Here is a 24,666-nt window from a genome sequence, read left to right on the forward strand (position 1 = left end):
ATATAAGCAAATGCTGTGATTCTTTGCACTATTTAGATTTATATTAGAGAGATCAAGCTAAGATAGTGGGAGTTACTAAACATGCAATTATAGATGAACTTTTTGCTTTTATGTGAAGAAACTTCATTTTATTTGTGTTAAAAGTTTTACACTGGTCGGATCTAGTTCAGACCTTTATTTTTGGCACATTGTCTTGTATAAGATTATATTTCAAAAATTAAAATGCAATAATAAAACATTTTGGTGTTTATTAAGCAATTCACCCTTAAATATAAGTAACTGGATAACACATTTATTCATTGTACAAATGTATAGACATTCATGTTAATGTGAATCTTAACACTTTGTAAACAGCCTATAATCTACTAAACTTTAAAATTTATTTTGTGGAAAAACTTATGAGTATTTTCTAGATTTTGATTTGAGGAAGACATAAAAGTTCATTCATAGAAAATGTTTACTGCATAGTACCTTTGATGCATAGTTCACTGGGTTTTGGTCTTAGTTTATAAGCCAATTACAACATGAACTTTGAGCAATAAGATATCTATAGCACATGATATTTTCCCATTAAGTTAATTTGCTTATTTATTTTGGCATACGTTCATTAAGTACTATTATGTACGAGGTTACTTATGAAATGGAAAGTAGTATACATAAGTATCATATATATTCTTGTTTTTCTCATTTGCAAATAACCTACGTAGAATATTCTTATTACATAGTTAATTCTCAGCTAACCTGCAATGTAGGAAGGAGTAAAAGATGATCAATAAAACTTAAAAGTAGAAAAAATGATAAAAAATAAAAATAATGATTTGCCCCCAATGTACTTTGCATATTTTATTATTATATTTTATTTTTTATTTTATTTTATGCACATTAAGTGATGGAGGAGTAGTGTAGAAAGATGTAGATGTTGAATTCAATTTAAAATTATATTATTATTAGAAAAATACCTACTTCGAACAAAGCACAAATATGCATGTAGCATCTATGTCACAGCTAACAAAAGGGGACTGTTCAAATTGTTTAGTGACTACTAACAGTATATTTTTCTTGAATTTACCCTTATGTTGTCTGTGGAAAGATCTATGATCAATATAGTATTCATCATAGGCTGGTAGCATGTCATAAATTTCGCAAATACAATGATGCTCATTGTTAATTTTAACATGTCCTGAGCTGAGAAATGCTAAATGACAATCTTCTATATGTTAAATATTTGAGATTACTATGACTTACAGGTCAAAACACAGTAGATGAGTATAACCTGAAATCAGAGTTTTGGGAAGTCTTTTCTTTTTTTTTTTTATTCGATATATTTTTTATTTACATTTCAAATTATTTCCCATTTTCAGGCCCCCCCACTCCCCGAAAGCCACATAAGCCCCCTTCCCTCCCCTGTTCTCCCATCCACCCCACCCCTGTTTTGGTTTTGCCGAATACTGCTTCACTGAGTCTTTCCAGAACAAGGGGCCACTCCTCCATTCTTCTTGTACCTCATTTGATGTGTGGATTATGTTTTGGGTCTTCCAGTTTTCTAGGCTAATATCCACTTATTAGTGAGTGCATACCATGATTCACCTTTTGAGTCTGGGTTACCTCGCTTAGTATGATGTTCTCCAGCTCCATCCATTTGCCTAAGAATTTCATGAATTCATTGTTTCTAATGGTTGAATTGTACTCCATTGTGTATATATACCACATTTTTTGCATCCATTCTTCTGTTGAGGGATACCTGGGTTCTTTCCAGCTTCTGGCAATTATAAATAGGGCTGCTATGAACATAGTGGAGCATGTGTCCTTATTACATTCTGGGGAATCCTCTGAGTATATGCCCAGGAGTGGTATAGCAGGATCTTCTGGAAGTGAGGTGCCCAGTTTTCTGAGGAATCACCAGACTGATTTCCAGAGTGGTTGTACCAGTTTGCAACCCCACCAGCAGTGGAGGAGTGTTCCTCTTTCTGCACATCCTCGCCAACATCTGCTGTCTCCTGAATTTTTAATCTTAGCCATTTTGACTGGTGCAAGGTGAAATCTCAACCCTATTAAAAAATGGGATACAGAGATAAACAAAGATTTTTCACCTGAAGAACTTCAGATGGCTGAGAAGCATCTTAGAAAATGCTCAACTTCATTAGTCATTAGGGAAATGCAAATCAAAGTATTTTCACTCTATGAAAAGAATAATTAATTCTCAATTTGTAGTTCAGGAAAGAAGCAATGTGATCACAATGTTGCTTATGGCCAGAAAGATCAATCATTTTAACATGAGTTTAAGTTAAATATTGTGACCTCTGAAGATTATAGTAAGTGTTACAGAGCTTTATTTCTGTAAGTGCTTTTTTATATAGATTAATTCTCATATTTGTAGTTGTTTGGAATGGCCCTTGTCACACTAGAGGACTGGTGGGTTTTTGTTATTTTAGGAACATTCTCTTTTTCATGAGTTTGTATGTTTCTGTAATGGCAGAATGGTAATTGTCCCAGAGTCTATGGTTCTATTTTCTTTGCAGTTATTTTAAATCAAATGACTGCTTTGCTGTGTACTCAGTTTGGTATTTTTGTTTTATCTTGTTCTTTGGAGTTTTGTTTATTATTAAGTGCACTGTTAGTTTCTAAATGCACATTTAAAAAAATAAATTTCTCTGTTTAGGTCTCTTTTATATTAGTGAGAAAAAGGTAAAATCTTTGACATAAACAGATCCAAGAACAAGCAGTAGAATTCAACATTTTTATTCCAATAAGCCTCATGATCTTAAAGAGGGCTGGACTGTATTTGGCTCATGCTATTATTGTCATAGGTTTAATTGGACACAGGCAAAGGAATTGAGCTATTAATAAATAAGAGCATAGAGAAGTTGATACAATTCTCATGCAAAAATAGCGTAAAATAAGGTACAGACAGTATAAATGTATTGATGGGGGCTTTCCATAGTGTTTCTGAATGAATCTCTCATGTCTGTGGATCATTCCCAGTGCCTTAGACATGCTGAGAATTGCTGAGAAAATGCTTTAACACTGAACTATATATTGACCCTGAATATCTTTTTAGCTTTGTCATTTTTTGTAGTGATGAGCTTAAACAGATTCATATGCTAGAACTATAGGCATAAAAAGGCTAACTATGAATGAATCTAAAGGATTCCCCAGCATGTAATAAGGACACATGCTCCACTATGTTCATAGCAGCCCTATTTATAATAGCCAGAAGCTAGAAAGGACCCAGATGTCCCTCAAGAGAGGAATGGATACAGAAAATGTGCTACATTTGCACAATGGAGTACTACTCAGCTATTAAAAACAATGAATTCATGAAATTCTTAGACAAGTGGATGGAACTGGAAAATATCATCCTAAGTGAGGTAACCCAATCACAAAAGAACATACATGGAATACAGTCACTGATAAGTGAATATTAGCCTAGAAGCTTGGAATACCCAAGACACAATTCACATATCAAATGAAGCCCAAGAAAAAGGTAGGAGTGGCCCTTGGTCCTGGAAAGGCTCAGTGCAGCAGTGTAGGGGAATACCAAGACAGGGAAGAGGTTGATTGGGGAACAGGGAGAGGGAAGAGTGCTTATGGGACTTTTTTGGGGGGGAGGGGAGATCCAGGAAAGGGGAAATCATTAGAAATGTAAACAAAGAATATATTGATTTATATATATATGTGTGTATATATGTATAATTCTAATGGCAAAATATTCAAATATTATATCTGAATCCAATTGGTAGTAAAGGAACGAGATTAGAACATTTGTATGGGTGTCATTATAAAAATCTACTATTCTTGCCATGTATAGTGGCTGTTTTACACCTTTTTTGCATTTTTTACTTTATTTTATTTATTTATTTATTTACATTGCAAATGATTTCCCCTTTTCTGGGTCCCCACTCCCCACAAGTCCCATAAGTCCTCTTCCGTCCGTCCCCCTATTCTTTCATCCACCCCTTCCCACTTCCCTGTTCTGGAATTCCCCTATACTCTTGCACTGAGTCTTTCCAGAACCAGGGCCCACTCCTCCATTCTTTTTGGACATCATTTAATTTGTGGATTATGTCCTGGGTATTCAAAGTTTCTAGGCTAATATCCACTTATCAGTGAGTGCATACCATGATTGATCTTTTGAGACTGGGTTACCTCACTTAGTATGATGTTCTCCAGCTCCATCCATTTGTCTAAGAATTTCATGAATTCATTGTTTCTAATGGCTGAATAGTACTCCATTGTGTAAATATACCAAAATTTTGTATCCATTCAAGGACATCTAGGTTCTTTCCTGCTTCTGGCTACTACAAATAGGGCTGCTATGAACATAGTGGAGCATGTGTCCTTATTGCATGCTGAAGAATCCTCTGGATATATGCCCAGTAGTGGTATAACAGGGTCCTCAGGAAGTGACATTCCTAGTTTTCTGAGGAACCGTCAGACTGATTTCCAAAGTGGTTGCACCATCTTGCAATCCCACCAGCAGTGGAGGAGTGTTCCTCTTTCTCCACATCCTCGCCAGCACCTGCTGTCTCCTGAGTTTTTGACCTTAGCCATTCTGACTGGTGTGAGGTGAAATCTCAGGGTTGTTTTGATTTGCATTTCCCTAATGATTAATGATGTTGAACATTTCTTAAGGTGTTTCTCAGCTCTCCGAAGTCCTTCATGTGAAAATTCTTTGTTTAGCTCCGTACCCCACTTTTTAATGGGGTTATTTGGATCTCTGTGTTCTACTTTCTTGAGTTCTTTGTATATATTAGATATTAGCCCTCTGTCGCATTTAGGGTTGGTGAAGATTCTTTGCCAGTCTGTTGGTTGATGTTTTGTCCTTTTGACGGTATCCTTTGCCTTACAGAAACTTTGTAGTTTTATGAGGTCCCATTTGTCAATTCTTGATCTTAGAGCATAAGCTATTCGTGTTCTATTCAGGAAATTTTCCCCTGTGCCCATGTCCTCAAGAGTCTTCCCCAGTTTCTTTTCTATTAGTTTCAGTGTGTCAGGTTTTATGTGGAGGTCCTTGATCCATTTGGAGTTGAGCTTGGTACAAGGAGATAAGAATGGATCGATGCGCATTCTTCTGCATGCTGACCTCCAATTGAACCAGCACTATTTGTTGAAAAGACTATCTTTTTTCCACTGGATGCTTTCAGCCCCTTTGTCAAAGACCAAGTGACCATAGGTTTGTTGGTTCATTTCTGGGTCTTCAATCCTATTCCATTGATCCGCTTGCCTGATATTGTACCAATACCATGCAGTTTTTATCACTATTGCTCTGTAGTAGAGTTTAAAGTCTGGGATATTGAATCCCCCTGAAGTTCTTTTACTGTTGAGAATAGTTTTAGCTATCCTGGGTTTTTTGTTATTCCAGATGAATTTGAGAATTGCTCTTTCTAGCTCTATGAAGAACTGGGTTGGGATTTTTATGGGGATAGCATTGAATCTGTAGATTGCCTTTGGCAAGATGGGCATTTTAACTATATTAATCCTGCCAATCCACTAGCATGGAAGGTTTTTCCATTTTCTGAGATCTTCTTCTATTTCCTTCTTCAGAGATCTGAAGTTCTTGTCATATAGGTCTTTCACTTGTTTGGTTAGAGTCACCCCAAGATACTTTATGCTGTTTGTAGCTATTGTGAAGGGGGTCATTTCCCTAATTTCTTTCTCAGTCTGCTTATCCTTTGAATATATAAAGGCTACTGATTTGCTTGCGTTGATTTTGTAGCCAGCCACTTTGCTGAAGTTGTTTATCCCCTGTAGGAGTTCTCTAGTAGAGTTTTTAGGGTCACTTAAGTATATTATCATATCATCTGCAAATAGTGATAATTTGACTTCTTCCTTTCCAATTTGTATCCCTTTGACTTCCTTCTGTTGTCTAATTGCTCTAGCTAGGACTTCAAGAACTATATTGAAAAGATATGGAGAGAGGAGGCAGCCTTGTCTAGTCCCTGATTTTAGTGGGATTGCTTCAAGTTTCTCTCCATTTAATTTGATGTTGGCTACCGGTTTGCTGTATATTGCTTTTACTATGTTTAGATATGGGCCTTGAATTCCTGTCCTTTCCAAGACTTTTAGCATGAAAGGATGCTGAATTTTGTCAAATGCTTTTTCATCATCTAATGAAATGATCATGTGGTTTTTTTCTTTGAGTTTGTTTATGTAGTGGATAGCATTTATGGATTTCCATATATTGAACCATCCCTGCATCCCTGGGATGAAGCCTACTTGATCATGGTGGATGATTGTTTTGATGTGTTCTTGGATTCAGTGGGCAAGAATTTTATTTAGTATTTTTGCATTGATATTCATAAGGGAAATTGGCCTGAAATTCTCTTTCTTAGTTGGGTCTTTGTGTGGTTTTGGTATCAGCATAATAGTGGCTTCGAAGAAGGAGTTGGGTAGTGTTCCTTCTGTTTCTATTTGGTGGAAGTGTTTTACACCTTTAATACTACTTTATGCATGCAGAAGCAGGCAGATATTTGTGAGTTTAAAACCCACTGTTTGGGTCTGTATAAAGAATTCCTGGCTAACCAGGTATACATAGTGAAACCTTGTTTCAAAGAAATAATCACCCCAAACCTTAAGAAAAACAGCTTAACATTCTTGAAAATGTCACTTTAAAGAAATTAAACAATATTGATTTGCATATCTTTGAGAAGTTATCTTACCACTATTAGCTTGACTATAGATTCCTATCGTATGATTTGAAACATTTTAGTGGGAAATTTCTGCAAGGGATTTAATTTTATCTTTGGGGGTGTTTGTGCAGTTTATTTTGAATTCAATGGTTAATGAGTTTATTTTAAGGAATAATTGGAACTACTGAACTAAAATTACTTAACATTAAAATTTGAATTAAGGAATGACAAAGATAATAGTAAAGTTTAGATATGTAATACATGTATTTGAGTCTGGAAATATATCTGATAGTTAAAATTATTAACAAGATTTCTGGTCACTTTGCAACATGGTATGTTTGATGAATGCTTAGACTCATTTATACTATTTCCACTCAAAGCTAATCTGCATTATCCATGACAATAATAAAACTTGCACCTCTACTAAGGAATACTATATCTGTGGAGAAGTTCACAGGTTATAAAAATCTTCAACATTTGTACTTATGTCTCAGTAAAATTCTATGAAACAGGTTGTTTGAACTCGCATTTAGGTGAGAAGATCAAAATGTAAGTGGGTTAAGCGAATTCCTTAAGGACAAACAGTCTGGTAAAGATGACTACATCTGGAACCCAAGTCTTCTTTCGTGCCTGCTCAGGTGCTACTCTTTATAATGTCTTAAATAGTTAGATTGAGTAAACAAGATTCATTAGTGGTGAATTGTTCCAGGTAGTTAGGGAATGATGGGATATGTAGTTGAGACAAATGGAGCTAAACAAACTAGAAGGAGAGTCACTACTCAAAAATTTACTATAATATCTTTAAGGTGCTTGCACTTAAAGAAACACTTACATTTAATTATGCTGTTTTCAGAAATGCAGTAACAAAACTCCTTGGGATGGATCCTCCTTCCATCTTTCCCTCCCTCTCTTTCTCCCTCCCTCCCTCTCTTCCTCCCTCACTCCTTTCCTTCCTTTGCCCTTGCATCCTTTCTTAGTTCTTTCATTCTTTCGTTCTTTCTTTTAAAAGGATCACATTATGTAGCCTGGACAGGCATGGGACTTTGCTATATAAATCAGGGAAGCTTTGAAATCATAGAGATCAGCCTGGCTCTGTCTTCTGAGTACTGGAATTAAAAGAATGAGACACATGCCTGGCAAGACTTATTTATTTATGCATGCACAAAAAGGTTGGAGAAGCATCAAAAGATTGAATTCTGAATTGAAAATAGGAGCAATAACCCAAGAAATTATGTAGAATTTGCAACAATTCATTCAATCATAACATTAAATTTCTGAAACATAACAATTATATTTTCTGTTTAAATGCTATTCTGTGATGTATGAGTACCTTCAGAGAGCTTTGAATTCTACTATGGATAGACTATATGAAAATATACAGAAATTATTTCTGTCCTAGTTACCTTTCACTGTCAACTTGACAAGTTCTAGAGACAATTGAGAGGGGAACCTACTGTTGCCTAGATAAGATTAGCTTGCAGCCATGTCTTTGGGGAGTTGTTTTGACTGAAGGTTGATATAAGAGGGAATAGCCTCTATAGGCTGTACTATCCCTAGGCAGGTGGGTCTGGGCTGTACAAGAATGTTATGAGCCTGATACTGAGCCAGATAGGCAGTGTTCCTCTCTGGTTTTGAATTTGATTTTCTGCTTGAGTTTTTGAGTTGACTTCCCTCAATGATAGGCTAAAACCTGGATGTATAAACCTAAGTTGCTTTTGGTCAGTGTTTTGCATAGCAAATGAAATTAAAAGAGACCCCTTCCCTCTCTTGCTTCCTTCTTTCCTCTCCTCATTCGCTCCCTTCCTTTTTTCTCTCCATTCCTCTTTACCAGATAGGCATGAGGTATTCTCTTCTGTTAAGCATTCTTCCTTGTATACATTTAAAAATTAAACAAATGGAGTGGACCACATTGAAGCATATTATATTACATGTTAGAAGGTAGTAAAAACCAACCTGAGAAAGGAGAGTTAGCCCAAAGGATTCAGGGAAAGTGTGCCAAAGTCTGAAGAAACATTTGGCCCAAAGTCTTAAAACAGCAGTATTTCTAGCATATCTGAAGAACATTAAAAATACTAGTATGACTATAGTGGAGTAAGGGAAGAGAACTGGAAAATGAACATAATGGTAATGAAGGAATTTGTTTACATATACCATTAGAGTCATTTTAAATATTTTACCATGAACTTATATAATGGAAGGAGATTCACATACAGGTTTTACGAAGGGGTATAAGAGGATCTGATTGGAGTTTTTTGTTTGTTTGTTTGCTTTTTGTTTTAGTGAGACAAGTTCTTTCTGTGTAGCATTGGCTGTCCTGAAACTTTCTCTGTAAACCAGGGTTACCTTGAAATCGTAAAGATCCCCCTGCCTCTGCCTACCAAGTGCTGGGATTAAAGACATGTACTACCAATGCCCACCTCAGACGTAAATTTTTAAAACTCACTTTGGTGGCTAGATTGAGAATAAAGTTCAAGTGGGATACAAACATACCTATGTAATACATGCATACATACATACATAATACAGAAATACAAATGTGTGTGTGTGTGTGTGTGTGTGTTTGAGAGAGACATTTGAGCATGAGACAATACATTTGAGACAGAAATGAAGAAGTGATTTAAAAGAAAAATCAGGCTGAGAGAGGCCTCCCCATCTTAGAGAAGAATAGTGTGGAGGGGGAGGGACTGTGTAAATGGGGACTGGGAGGGGTGCTGCAAACAGGATGTAAAGCAAATAAATAAATTAATGGAAAAAATAAAAATACAGAATAAACATTTGGAAAAAATCAGGCTGAAATTTTAGGAGTGAATGGATCAGGAACTTGTTTTGTATTCTCTTCGAAGGCATAGCAGCATTTGCTGTTATGAAAGATAAGAATTCAGCATAAACAAAGGAAAGCAAACTGATATTGTAGGCAAGGGACAAACTATTGCTTAAGTGATATTGTATGGTCAGAGAGATAGGACATGGGGAACAAATAGCATTAGACAGCACCAAGGTTAGTACATGTATGTTCATTGGTGGGGAAGCTAGGTATATAAATATAGATTTAAATTAACTTATTGCAGCTCCAAGGAAATTATTTTGTTTGTCTTAGTGAAGTGGAGTTAGATCATCACTTGAAAGTAAGGATTAGAGAAGAGGTCTGGAAAGGTGGTAACAGAAGGAAGGATTTGCATGGAAAGTTTGAGATAGCCATTGGAGTAACTAGGAAAATCTACTACTGAAAAAAGACAGGCGTCATTACATGCCCATTGATGTTTGTGCTCATAAGTTTTAAAAGATCAATGAGATTTTGTGTTTCTATTTTACCAGGTAGAACTGCCTGAAAACTGATGCAGAATCATTAGATAATCCAATTTTACAAGAACTGTTGTTTTGTCATCGGGGTGCTTTCATTACAAAGTAAAAGGCAAGAGAGTTGAGTGTCTTTGTAATAGATAATTATAACATAGGACAATGCGGTGTAAGTTGTTGGATAGTAAGATGAGAGACAGTGAAAAATTGGAAATTGCAGAAAAGTTCAAAGTGTTTTCAGCTTTGGAGTACTAGAATGAGTGAAATGCAATGGCCATGGAGTTAGAGACAGCAGATGCAGTCATGGTTGTCACAGTTTTGAAGGCTGTGGCTTAAGTGGATGAAGGTGACAAGGTTGCTGGAGAAGATGTTGAGGGGCACGGATACTGGCGTGATGCTTTGTACCATGTCCACGTGCATTTTTACTAAAATTGGTAAGTATTAAGAAAGGAATCAATATATATTATTTATAGTTTTCTATTATGTACTGTTGTGCTATTTGGGTTAGTTTTGTTAAATCATTCTTATTTCCTAAAATCTTAAAGTTCTTGGAATTTAAAAGCCTTTGAATTCAACCTGATCAAATAGTGTTTTAAAAGAAAGCCATATGCTATATCATAGAGGTTTGGATACTGAAACAAATAACCCATGTTTTGTCATGTATGTGCCATGCTTTATATAGGCACATTTAAAGAATATTGTGAAATGTGACATTTTCTAAGTAACTGACATGGTATTTGTTTTATACTGTATAGTGTTAATATTATCTGACAAACTGTTTCTCTACCAGAAATACTATGTTCCATGGTATGTATTTATTGAAGCTACTAGGGGGCTGTCTATTCATGAAGATTAAATTAATATTTTCAATGAGCACATCACTGTTTTTTATTTGTCTTTGTTTTGTTTTGTTTTTTATGATATATGCCTATTACAGTAAATAACTACAAGGTAGCCACCATTCCTTACCTATGGTTAGGTCAAAATGTAGTCAAAGTGGCATGAGCCAGATAGATATCTACTTAATACCTGCTGTTTTAGACTTATGCATTAGCAACCTTGTATGGATGCTACTAAGAATCCCCTGCTCTAGTTCCCATTTCTCAAAACTCTACCCAATGTCCTTTCAGGGGCTCTGTGACCTTGAATGTTTGATGATGAGCAAATAGTTAAGCTTTCAATCAAGCTCTCAGGTAAATTCATTGCTGAGGAAAGCTAAGAAGTTGGTGACCTCGATCTTAATTCCTTGCTAATTACCTAGGAAAAAAATTTGCTCTGGTGGGGCTTGCCCAGCCGTTCACCTGGCATCCTAATAGAGTAGTTGGGAAGAAGGATTTGGTCAGCATTTGCGAACTCCCATTAGGTCCTGTCATGGATTCTGAGTGAGTTTTAATTTCTGCAGATGGAGAATAACAAGGGAAGCCAGATGTAGTAACATCTGCTATTAAGACTCTTGTTTAAGGGTGAAAAGGCAATTCCATTGTTAGAATTTTATTTTAGTTCTGTTGGATTGGTTTCAAAAAATCTTGTTTCCCCTCTTTATTTAACACTGGAAAGAGACATGAATACACTAAAATTGGGCTATCTCAAATAGGAAAAATAATCCAAAACATCATAGCGAGACTATTTCAGGTACATGGACATTAATATCTACTACAAGAAAAATAAGGAGAGAAATGTGCTTATGCACAGCTAATATTTCAAATCAAAAGAGATAAGAACTTCAAATAAAGATTTTATTCAACATGAATCATTGATAGGATGACACCAATAGACATGTCAAAGTGGATAGGGGAAAAGTCCGAGAGGACTTAACTCTATACAAAGAACTACAGGCAACTAAGGAATGCTAAGAGTTGGAGAAACAGTCTTTTTCTATGGAAGAGATCACAAATTGCTTGTACAGTTCAAAAAGACTAGTCCTTAAATTGTACAAGGAGCATACAGACTGAACAGGTTATGTTTAGAAATATATATGCACATATATATATAATAGCAACAAAAAGAGGTCATGAATTTGAGAAAGAGCAAGGAGGGGATATGAGAGTGTTTGGAGGGAGGAAAGGTAAGGAAGAAATGATATATTTATATTATAATTACCAAAAATAAAAAAATGAAATGAAAAAACTGAGTGGAAGTTCAGTGATATAATATAAACTATTCAAGGAAACTGATATCAGAAAACAATATCATTGAGATTCCTTCCTAAGAATACTTGCCCTCTTCAAGGTTTTGTTGAAAGCAGTGATATTTAAAGAGCTACTTGAAGAATTACTTCTGGAGAGATAATTCCCTCACTCATATTCAGTGATCTTTCTAAATTTTTATTTGTAAGACATCTGTCTTCTTACATGAATGTATGTGTATGTGCATGTGTGCATGCATGTGTGTGTGTATAGGGGTATATACAAATGTTCACGTTTTGCGGTGTTCATGTTTTTTTTTCCCCTTATGTAGCAGTAGCTTGTAAGACACTCAGCTTTAGGAACATTCTGAGGTGTTGTTTTATGACTCAGAGTACCAAGCACATTATGTTGTTGTAAGTACTCAAAATGTTTTCCGTTTGTTGTTTCCTCGGTGCAACTATGAGTTATTAATGCATTTACTTTGGGAAGTATTTGATTTTAGAGAGACTTATTGTTTTACTTTAGGATTATAATATTATGATTCTGATTGACAGCTACTGTTGAAAAATGGAAACTCAGGGAATTAGGTTTAATTGTCATGGACACTTCTTCCTCTTTTGAGTACTTTATCTAGATGAACGACTAAGCAAGCCTCAGGTTTTCATCTAAGAATATGTGAAATGTTAGTCACAGAACTCCCAGGATTTCTAACATTAATTTATAACATTAATCCCAAGTTCTTGGTGCATTAAATAGCTTTGTAGATGTTAGCCCTTGACAGTATTAAAGTGGTGTTCATATTAATAAATGTATATATGCTAACATATGTATATACATACTTTCTGAGTAGATGCAAAAGATAAAAATTCAGAATAAGGTGAAGCAGTTTCCAGTGACTTTTGTAATGAGGTCTCAATTAACTGGTTGACTGTGACTGACATTTTACGCAATTCAGTTTCTAAGAAATTCCTGCATGCTGACTTCTTAGGCTGATACAGCAGCTGGTAGGCCATTTATTACTAGTTCTATTTTGGTGGAAAATTCAGCCTTGTGTGTCATTTAGAGTTTGTGACACATGTACCCTCCCAAGGCTTAATGAGTTGTCTGCAGATGGGCTGTTATTTATTACAGTCATGTAGAATAAAATTGATTGTCTTCTAAAATTAATTTTTCATTTGCCTCCAGTCTTGCTTTAATAGAGGACACACAGTTGCCTGTTTGCAGAAATACTGTTTAATCACATTAATATCTCAGCCCCCCAGGCTGAAGAAGATAATTGTACAAACGAACAGCAAAATCTGTATCTTTAACTTCTTTTTATGATTAAATTATGCAAATGACTTATCTCCTGCCCTTCCAAGCACTAATCATCTAATTAGGAATGATGTGTTAAAGGGACGGTTTTGAATCAAGAGAGGGACAAATGTAGGGAACAGAATGGGAACTGACAGTGAAACCACTGAATATAGAGGAATATGTAGTGGAGGAAATCTGTATAGTTCACATGGAAAGGAACAGGAAGACATTGCATACCTTTTGTTTACCTGATAGGTTTGCTCTGTTGGCAGAAAAAAATATTCTCAAGTTTTGGTGGAATATTCTCTGACATTAACTTTAAGTTATCAGTAAGGGGTTACCATCATACCCAGTAAAGAGCTATTTTGAGATTTGAATCCTTGTAAGGTAATCTATATCAAAGGAGTTAAAAACACCACCATGATGTAAACTAAGGTTTTCAGATTCCTCCTTTCATAAAAGCAATGCATTTTTTTTTTCCTGAAAATGTGAGGTCTAGACATACAAGCCTATAATAAACGTACTTTTCCCAATTCTCAGTTGACAACTCAGTATTAAATTATAAACCACATTTAAAAAATCTTGGCATGATTTTGTACTTCTACCTTCAGAAATAATTGTCAAACCTTTTAAGAAATTAGGCATGGTGAGAGTTGCTTGGACCCTCAGCACTGGCAAGGCTGAGAAAGGAGGACTGCAATGGATTTGTGGGCAATCTAGGCAATATAGAATGCTCTTGGTCAGCCTAGCAACGTGGCAGGACACTGATGCTAATAAATGAAATCCAAGTGGATCAAATGACACCAAAGAGCTTTCAACAAGAGGGTCATATATGTTTTTGTTAACACACCAGTCCATGTAATATAGACATTATTATTAAATAACAATTATGAGTGGGTATAAAATATCAATAAATAACATTATTATTTCTTAGAACCTTTGTCATAATTTGTGAATGAACATGGTTATTATAATAATATGAAAACAAATAATGAAAGCCATTGAATTACGTTTATTATGGATAATATGGAATATCCTAATCATCCTTCTTTTACATATAGTTTCGTAAGACAGAGACAATAATGTTTGTATTTCATTGCTTGCACTGCTATGCTTTAACTATTTTTTTTACAGTCATCTTCAGGATATTTGCTCTATGTAATCCAAAGAATTTCCTCAAGCATTTGAAGACAAATGCACAAGAAATCTATCCCAAATGTAATACAAACAATACTACACTTCTGTTGCTATTTTCAGTTTAGTTTATTTTCCTTCATTCATAGTTCAGGTCACTGATCATGCCTAGCCCCTATTTCCTATTGCAATATATCAGATTCTACTGGATTTGCATGTTTATTCATCATCTTTGCTTGTTAAGAAAAGGTATCAAACTATAGTTTCTCTGCTTTTGATGTAAAAAATGATTAAGTTCTTTATTCAGACAATTGAAGCCAGTTATTAAAGCTTTTTGTGTTGACTGTTTTGAACATTATTCTGAATTGTGTATTCCTGCAGATTGTTTATTTATAAATTTCGAGAACACAACCTTGATGTTATACAAAATTCATAAGTTCCAAGTTAATTTTTGGATGTAAAGTTTGGGTTCTGAGAATTTATTCTATTGCTTTCTCTTTTTCTTTTGGTGAGTTAAATTTTTCCAAACAAAAGCATAATATTACTGTATTATATGATTAAGAATATGCTTAAAATAACTGGCTGAACCCCTGTTAATACATTTAATTTTAGAGGATTGAATATATTCTCAGAGAAATTGCTGTGGTTTTGCAGTCTAAATAAGTTAAAGATACATTCCTTTGGTATTAAAGGAGTCAATGAAGAATGATTTCAGTATTTGAAAATAACAGTATGTGATTTTTAATCCCCAGGTTCTAATAAGTTTTCCACATGACATTTGTAAATGAAATGGAACAAATTCTTATTATCTTATTATAATAAAATTAATGTTTTTATTGGTTATATAAATAATTTAAGCATATCTGCTTTCCTTGGCTGTGGGAGCTCCCAGATCTCCTAAGATGGAGACACACTATCAAGTGCTTTCCACATCTTTCGTGCTCTTAAAGAATTTTTATAGAATGCTAGGATTATGAAAAACAAATTTTCAATCACAGTATGGAGCAATTAAGTACTTTATGTCTGTCTTCAGCAATACTGAGAAAAAGATTGAACCTAAAGTTCCAGTATTTTTCTTCATTCAGGTACTAAAATGAGAGTTATAGAAAACAAGATGATTATCTATCAGGTGGGGATTGAGGCATCCTCTATACTGAAAATTGAAGACAACTCAAAAAAGTTTAGTATCTGTTTTCTCTTCATAACCAGAATTGTGATGTTGTTTTCTTACAATTCTAAGCTAAACTGCTGTGGTTTTAATCACCCAGAGAAAAGAAAATATACAAGATCAAAGTTCCACTATCTTATTTTTTTTCTCCATATCCACCAATTCGAAATAGTGATCTTCAGAAAAACTCCAAATTGCTGTGCATATATGGCAAATTGATACATGTAAAAGCTGGATAAACCATTTAGGGCCAAAAGGGCTATTACCCTCTGGTAAACACTACCTGTATAGGCAATTCCAGTTTCTTCAAACTGTAGGGAAGGAAAGTCAATACCTTTCTTTGGTGCTCCTGTCAGCTCTGTGATTTTCATTTCCTTTTTTTCCATTTATTTATTTAGTGTGGTGATAGAGAATCTTAATGAGACAGGACAGGGTCTAACCTGGGGCCATAATTTCTAGGTAATTAGTTCAAGAAGCAGAGGCAGCAGAAGAACATGGTTTTTAGTTTGCTAAAGGGCCTGATTCTTTCCCTAATACATGCTTTGCCTTCTGGCATGCTCAGTTTTCAAGCATCTTTCCCTTAGTTGATACTAGTTCACTCGTAGTAATTAATTTCTGTCTTCTCAGTAAGGGTCTTTGAAGTTTATTCATTTCCCAACTCCATTAGAGTACTTAGAGTGACATTATTAACTATAGATTATCTAGGCTTCTTTCATACATGTTCCATGTATTATTATCACTAAATAAAATTTCAATAACCTAAATATAACTGTATTTATTGTCAAGACTTGATACATTAAGTACATCCATTACTGTGCACTACACACACACACATACACATTACTAGTATAATAATGAAATTAAAATCTAGAAAGTCATAGTATTAGTTTCTGTGCTTTGTGCTTTGATCATCATATATGATCCAGATACTATGATCATGATTTTCTTTCATTATTTATTTTGATTCCTATAACTACATTAGAAGTTAATCATTGTCAGTCCATTTTTGTAGTGGATAGAATCAATGCTCAAATTACTTATTTAAGTTGTCAATAATAACTGTTCATCAGTGGCGACACAGGAGTTCTTTGACACCAAATTTATAATTCTACTATACAATTCTGAACTATCCAAAACAATATATTAAGTAAAAATTGGTAAATTGAGGCATCATGGAATTGGGCTTCAGGTATGGGTATTCGAATTAAGAACACAAAATTTCAATTATGTCTTATATTTTTCTTGGTAAGACAGAAAACATATTTTGAACATTGTATATATGAACATGTTTTCAGAGAAGTGGCAAAACAATGCCAACAAAAGCTATGATTATAAGATGGAACAACAATTTTCACCTTGAATAATGAGTATCAATTTATTTTGACAAGCAATGTTTCCACTGAATTAATAATAAAATAATAATAATAAAAAGAATATATTTCAGGTGAAAGCAAAATTATTGAAGCTACCATTGTTCTTTTTCTTTTGTATATTACCTTTTAAATGATAAAATTGTATTTTGAAGATAGGTAATAACAATGCATTAAAAACAATTTAGGCTGTTGAATGTTAACTATGATGTTTATGGAGAGCTATAAAGTAGAAAAAGTCTTATATCTCTGCATCATAGGATTTAATTATGCAATTTGCCATGACTCTAAGGACAATGAGATCTGGTTTCATATAATATCAGAAGAGAAGAATATTGAGGAAAATGGTAATCAGAATCAGCACAAATTCTGGTTTATACACCAGGCAAACATACAAAGGCATAGAATATTTTAGTCATTTAATATTTCTTCTAATGATACTTTTCTCTCTCTCCTGTGCACACACACACACACACACACACACACACACACACACACACACACACACACTATTACCACCACCTCTACCACCGCAACAAACAACAATGACAAAAAAGAACATAATTTAAGAAGAATTATGACTTATCTACGATAAACAATAATGGTGGAAATGAAGAGGGATTTGTTTAAATTGTACTTTGAGTCTGGTATTCATTGGATACTGTTTTTTATAACATTTTATTGTCATCTAATCCATTTGGGGGGCCCTGAATTTGCTTATTAACGATAGTTAATGAAGTGTTGTATTTATACAGGATGACAATAAAATTTCATGAGCTGAGTGAGATATTTAACTGTGTGTTGTAAAACACAGTCAGAAGTCCCAGCTACCTGAATCTTATAATGTATTGAATTAAAAGGAAATTCTTCTGCAATATTTTTTGTATGACATGCACTACTATTAGAATGCACAGAAAGGGTTCATATATGACACATATTTTTATATGCTATCATGTAATGGAAAAAGTAAAATATTTAGTTGACATAGAGCCACTTTTATTAATAACCAATAATATGTCTTCTTATCAAATTTGGATGGAATATGAGAAACACATTCATAAAGCCTTCCTTTTAATTTGAGACAACAAAGGTATTGGGATGGAAGTTTTAGGACATATAATATCAAGTCTGGTTATAATCTTTAGAGCAAAATAGGTCAAGAACAGAAGGTGGAGAACCCACTGAACCTTATATTTGAGTTATTATCACCTATTACTATTACACTTTACAGAGAAATATTGCTGTATATTCCAGGGATAAGTAGATAAGACATGGTGTCTATGTAATGAAGGGAGCTAGTCTACTTATTAGATAACATACCCAACATAAAAAATACGAGCTTGCAAATTTTATGTTGGCTGGTATATTTTATACATTTTATCTGTATAACTAATAAAAGGAAAGGGCCTCTTGAGTCTTTTCCCTTTCTATTAATGAAATGCTGACAAGCCCCATTGTATTAGAGTCTTGGATGCATAATCACAGCTTCAGTGAGTTTATGAGAGTAACACCTATGCCATATCCAGAAGACATCTTTTTGCAGCATACTGTCATATCCTTTGACTTTTCCATTCTATTTATCCCACCATCTGGAGTGTTTACTGAAACTTTGAAGGACATAGAGACCTATTTAGTGTCAAGGAGTCCACTGCCCTTTATTTACAGCACTTTGACCAGTGATGAATTTTTATGTTACCTACTATTACTTTAGGAGGAAGCTTCTTTGCTGCTGCTGCTGAGAGTAGCACTAATCTCTCCCCACCACCTTTCATGGAAGACAGTTTGACCATATGCCAATTTTGTAAATTGAAAGCAGTAAACTGAGGGACCATCAACATCCCAACTGTGATTTTTAACCAGATTTTCATGACCATGATTGAGTTCTCACTTGTTATAATGAGTCTCAAATCCAGTCATTGGTTACCTCACAAAATATGTGAAACTATTGCTCTAATGGTCACATCTTGCTATGCTCATAATTATTGCATTCTATTGTTTTTAAGTTTTGTGTGTGTGTGTGTGTGTGTGTGTGTGTGCGCGCACGTGTATCTGTATATGAGTGTTGACACATGTGTACCAGGGCACACTTTTTGTGGTCTAGTTCAGTGTTTGGGAGTTGGTTCTTTCCTTCCATCTTGTGGGATCCAAGGATCAAACCTGGGTGATTACACCTGCAAGCCAAGTGTTCTACCTGATGAGCCGTATTGCTCATCCTTGTATCACCCCATTCTTAACAATGACTCTACTTATAATTAAAGAATTCGTCTTTTTTTCTCTTTTTCATTTTTATTGGTTATTTTATTTATTTTAATTTCAAATGTTATCCCTCTTCCCAGTTTCTCCTCCACAAGCCCCCAGCCCCTCCTTCCTCCCCCTGCTTTCTTTTATGAAGTTTTTGGTGGAATATTATGAATGGTAATTGAGATGATCTGATACAGTATTACCAATCTTATCTTTTGAATACATGTCCTATTAATTGAGTATTTGCTGTTCACAGATGTTGTATCCTAAACTCTAGATCCTGTTAGTATAATTTTACTTTGCAACAAGCATCTTTTTGATCTAATTAATGTTAAGGACTTTTCTAAGATGAAGCAATTAGCATAGGTTACCATTGTCGTCACATATAACCATAAATATCCTTATTAAGATCAACATGGAGGATCAATGTAAATAGTAAAAGACATGACAATCTGTATTCTTTAAATTCTTAGTTTAGCTTTTAAAAATCTTACTTCCTAGTCTCTACTTTGTACATGAGGCAGTGTTAGCCCATCCTCTACCATCTTGCCACATGTACTGGTTTATGCCCTCTTGGTTTTCTGTTCTGAAAAAAAGTTTCAAAATTATTCAAGACAAATTTGCAAGACAAAATTAATAACCACAAGAAGGCTCAGTAATTAAATGCACTGCTTGTTCTTCAATAGGACCCAGGTTTGATTCCTAGTACCTAAATGGGGACTCACATCCATCTTTGACTCTATTCGCAAGCTATCTGCCAATCTCCTCTGGCCTCTGTGAGCAGCAGGTATGAATATGGCGGTTATACATACATGAATGCAAGCAAAAGTCTTATTCACAAAAAATAAATAAAAAACTCATAAGTATTAAGTATTTTGATTCTTTCACAAAGTAATGACTTACTAATAAATACTAGGTCTGAAATAAGTATTCAACATAATTAAGACATTAAATAGAAAACTTTATTAGTTATTAAACCATACACATAAGTGGTTTTAATTATTACTACTTAATCTATTTCTTACAAGCTTGATATTAATAGTGGAAAAAACTTTACAGATACATGGCATAGTAAAATTTTGATGTCTTTTGCAAAGTGTGTGTGTGTGCATGTGTGTGTGTGTGTGTGTGTGTGTGTGTGTGTGTGTGTGTGTATAGCAATGGTACATAACATTAGCCATATTTGCAAAAGATCTACTCTTCCATTATTGGTAATAGAGCTGATATTTGGTGCACTGTTATGAACTATACCTTTGTTAATTATGCAATCTTCTTATACAACATTCACTACTAAGACTATATTTATTATTAGGGCAGGGATAAGCCTCCCAAGGGAAAAAATGTATTTTCCTGTTTCCTATCTTTAAGGAAACCTAACAAAACGTGCATATGAGAGAAACAGAAACGTATACTTCTAAAAAAAAAATTAAAAAATTTAAGGATATACTGTAGAGTTTTCAGTTGTATAAAAGGTTAGAGATGGAAGTTATCTTGATATTTTTTATGGAACTTGGTACCATAGGGAGAATCACAGCTTCCTTTGTCACAGCATATATATCATTCATAACAATTTTGATATTCTTTTTCTACACATTATGGTGCCATCTGGTAAATGTACATCCTAGTATAAGAATTTTGTTCTACTGGCTTGTTAAAAACTGTTTTTATTTTGTAAAATATTGCAATAAAATAAATTCTATTTACCCATTAACTTTGTAAAATTATGGCATGTTCCATAAAAGAAAAAAAATCTTGTATTTAATTAAAATTTTAAGTCTGTGTAAATTTCTTTTAATCACTACACACATAAAAATTCATCTGTCCTCTTCCTTCAATTATCCTCATAGGTGAGAATTAAACTATTTTTATATTGTAAAGGTTATGTGGTGCTGTTTGCCTTTTTAAAGACACAGAAGTTGTTTTAATGATGATACATTAGTGAAGTACATGCAAGTAAAGGACAGTATTATTCTACATGAGAAAACATTTGATTTATAGTGTCAAACATCATGTGTCAAACTGGGTTGTTCAATTTACCACCTTTAAAACCATCTGTTATGTTAAACCTTTATAAAAACATGCTTGCAAAGGAACATTTAGTTCATTCTTCTCTGGACATGACAGGCAACTAGTTTGTGTTTAAAATGGTCCAGAAACAGTATAACAAGTCAGACTTAAATATATGTCAGCTAAATATATTTAAGCAATTCTGGATAGAGACAATTACCTCTCAGTTTAATTCTTGACCTTTCTTTCCAAGTGAAACCATTTTGTTAGTTCAAACAAAAATGCAGCTATCTTTATTAAACAGTAATTCTCACAATTTTGAGAGGGTAGATTTCATTATGTTGTTCAGACTTGCCTGGAACCTTTAGGCTCAAGGAAGACTCATGCCTCAACCTCCTTAGTATCTTAGGCACAGGCACTGGGAATTTCATTGGCTTCTTACCATTATTCCCTTCAAATTCTAATAACAAATGTATCTTTCACTTTTTAAAATATGATGACATATGTTCAGATAACTGTGGGCTCCATTCACATTTGGTATCACACTTTTGTTATCAAAGAGACATGATTGTGTCACTGAAAAGATTTTTATCTTCTTTCTAAGTAAAAACCTGCTTAAGAAATTATATTGTGCATTTTGCTGTGTCTTTTTAAGCCAGCTTTCTTTTCACATCATTGTGACGTCATCTTTCTGCCCTACTTGTTCCCTCTTTGCTTATCTCTTGAAACACTTTCTGAATTGTCATTTTGAAAAAGCATGTTGAAAATTCTGTATGATGTAGAAATAAAGCAGGCTATTCCAATGAAGATAATTTGACTGAAGGAGAATAAGTTTCATCAAGATATACTTTGCCTAGGTATCAAAATGATGTAGAATTTGATCCACAGTAATACTCATATGTACACATGTGCTAGATCTTGAAAAATCACTTGCAAATTTTTCTTGAGAAAATTCACAGGATTAACTAAGTAGAAAAGAGTCACAACTGTCATTTTATTGATTTAGCTAAAATCAGTTGTTTAACTTTGGTGTTCATTCTTAGATACTTTGTTATTTAATCTCTTATGCTACTTTTCAACAAAAAGTAGATATAGGCTGAAAATGAGAAGTTCTGTGGTAACAGTGTATATATATTAAACTTAGTAAAATTTTGCTTTACTAGATATCTTTTATTTGTGTATGCTTTATATATCATTGTTCATGATCCCTATGAAATGCAGTGTAACCTCAAATCATTACTTGTTTCTTTCCAGCTAATATTTTGTGTGACCTAAGACAAGTCATTCTTATTTTCTCATCTCCTTTTTATGTATAAATGGTTAAAACCACTTTACATATCTTCCTGATTAGTTGAAAATTTGAATTGAAATGTGACAATGTTTTCAAAACATCAATATGGTATTTTTACTCCTCCTTCCACCAGGCTATATAGGCTGCTTAGGGTTAGAAATTGCATCTTCCTCTATTATCCTAATTTTCATGTACTAAATATGAATGATATGGTAGATCATGATGCAGCTACATGAAGTCAAAGTGACTAGGAACAGTTCTTTGGGATAGAGGCAGTAACATGCCAAAAGTTCATAACTAGGTGGTTTAATTTAGTGAATTTCAGTTTAGTCAGAATTATATAGCTAAATCCTGTATCAGAAAACAGTCTCAAAAATTTCAAGAATGTAGTATTTCTGATATAGGAATAGGGGATTGACAGAGCAGAAGTTGTGATGATTAATAGTGATTGTTAACTTGATAGGTTCTATAAACAACTAGGAGACAAGCTTCCAGGCATGCCCATGCTTGTGAGAAATTATTTAGATTAAGTTAGTCTTTGGGAAAGTGTATGAGGATGGTGATTTCTATTATATTAAATGAGGTAGGAACATCTGCTGTAAGAGTGGGGGCCAGCATTCTCTAGGCTTCGATACTGCACTGCATTTAAAGAAAGCTAGCTGAACACCAGCATTTACCATTCTCTGCTTTCTGACTTTGGATACTATGTGACCAGGTGCCTCAGGCTTCTACTGCAGCAAAGACTTTACAACTATGAACTATTCACTTAAACAGGGATCTTAAATTTACCTCTTTTTCTCTTGTTGCTTTTCTCAGGGTGTTTTGTCGCAAAATGAGACAAGTAGTTAACACAGGGGTATTTATTGAAGAGCTAGAGGCATAGGAACAATACAGAGAGTGTCATGGGAATGGAGAGGATGAAGTTAATGAACTTCCACAATTTACCAGAGGTGATCACTTTAGAATGTGCTTTTGAACCAAAGTTAGGATGACAGGGACTCCTGAATAGGCATAAAGAGCCTAAAGAAAATCAGAAGCATGGATGTTCTGTTCGTGTTCTGAAGAGACTGTGCAAGTTGCCATTATTGTGATATAATTTAGGTGCAGGGTGAACTGCCTAGAAAAGAACGTTGAGAAAATATTCTCTGAAGAAATATTGGAAGAAAAAGGAGACTAGATTATCTAAAAGGCTAATGTGATCTCTGAGGGAAATAATGTCTGGAACTTGACAATACCAGTAGAATGAATAAAAGTTTGTTACAGCGGTATTGAAATGATTCAATGATTGAAGGCATAATTTAAGAGGAGGGGTTAGGAAAAGGAACATTTTTAGTGTTTCTAGTGCCTTGTGCCTGCTAGGAAGTCATTTAATTTTTGTGTAATTGGATTTTTGGATTGATTAAAGCTTTTCACTAGTGAAAGATATTCATATTATTATCATGAAAATAAGGTTTTCTCTTTTCTCTAGTTTGTCACTTCATTTCATTTTAAGCGTGGTAAATTCACTGTGAAATGAAGGCGGGAGTAGGTGAGTGGGTGGAGGAGCGAGCTCCCTCACAGAGGTCAAGGGTAGGGTATGGGATGGGGAATTTTGGAGGGAAAACTGGCAAGGGGAGATGCCATTTGAAATGTAAATTAACAAAAAAAATTTCTAAGGGCAAGCAAACAATTCTATTTTTCTTTTCTTTACTTTACTTTTTATTTTTATGTTTTGGAGATAGTTTCAAGACATGGTTTATGTGTGTAACCCTGGCTATTCTGGAACTTGGTTTATAGACTAGTCTGGATGCAGACACAGAAATTTGCCTGCCTCTGCCTCTGCCTCTGCCTCTGCCTCTGCCTCTGCCTCTGCCTCTGCCTCTGCCTCTGCCTCTGCCTCTGCCTCTGCCTCTGCCTCTGCCCCTGCCCCTGCCCCTGCCCCTGCCCCTGCCCCTGCCCCTGCCCCTGCCCCTGCCCCTGCCCCTGCCCCTGCCCCTGCCACTGCCCCTGCCTCCAAAGTGCTGGGATTAAAGGTATGCACCACCACTGTGCCCAGAAACAATTTTCAAGAAAAAGCATAGCAATTTTTTGGACTGGCTTTTTTGTTACTGAGGACAGAAGAAAATAG

At 34.7% G+C, this 24,666-nt stretch overlaps 1 protein-coding gene across 1 annotated transcript in view; it reads left to right on the top strand.

Annotated features, from left to right (window-relative positions):
• Positions 1 to 24,666, top strand: part of Dach2 (dachshund family transcription factor 2) — a 512,021-nt gene that overhangs the window by 10,044 nt on the left and 477,311 nt on the right. The window lies entirely within an intron of this gene.

This window comes from Apodemus sylvaticus, chromosome X (assembly GCF_947179515.1).
Source record: "Apodemus sylvaticus chromosome X, mApoSyl1.1, whole genome shotgun sequence".
In the NCBI taxonomy this organism is placed as follows: Eukaryota; Metazoa; Chordata; class Mammalia; order Rodentia; family Muridae; genus Apodemus; species Apodemus sylvaticus.